The sequence below is a fragment of the Nematolebias whitei genome, chromosome 11, assembly GCF_014905685.2.
Source record: "Nematolebias whitei isolate Nwh7 chromosome 11, NemWhi1, whole genome shotgun sequence".
Taxonomy (NCBI): Eukaryota; Metazoa; Chordata; class Actinopteri; order Cyprinodontiformes; family Rivulidae; genus Nematolebias; species Nematolebias whitei.
This window is the reverse complement of record NC_056508.1, coordinates 48,949,259-48,949,703: the sequence shown is the minus strand read 5'-3', so window position 1 is coordinate 48,949,703 and position 445 is coordinate 48,949,259. Positions and strand designations below refer to the sequence as shown.

Sequence of the window (445 nt, the reverse complement as noted above, 5' to 3'; positions counted from 1 at the left end):
TGTAGACCTCAGAGTCCTGGCCTGATGATGTTGATCTTCTGTGCTGGGCCATCCTTTTGGCCAGTGGCTGTTTAGTTTCCCCGATGTAAGACTGATCACCCTCCTGACACTGAACAGCATACACAACATTACTCTGTTTGTGCCGGGGGACTGGATCTTTGGGATGAACCAGTCTTTAATGTATTTTGGGGTTTAAAAGCCACTGGGACGTTATGTTTAGAAAATAAACGTCTCAGTTTCTCTGATACCCCCTCAACATCTGGAATGACCACTGGTCTGGGTCTGGGTTCCTCCTTTTCACCTGATGGCTGACTGGAGTCCTGTTTGGGTTTCTTCTCAGAAACCGACAGACAAACAGGAAGTGACACAATGTCTCACCACAAATTTTCAACATCAGGACACACACATACACACAGAAACACACACATACACACAGAAACACACA

At 46.1% G+C, this 445-nt stretch overlaps 1 protein-coding gene across 1 annotated transcript in view; it reads left to right on the top strand.

The window, feature by feature from the left end:
- fgd1 (FYVE, RhoGEF and PH domain containing 1) overlaps window positions 1-445 on the top strand; it is a 31,739-nt gene that overhangs the window by 22,685 nt on the left and 8,609 nt on the right. The window lies entirely within an intron of this gene.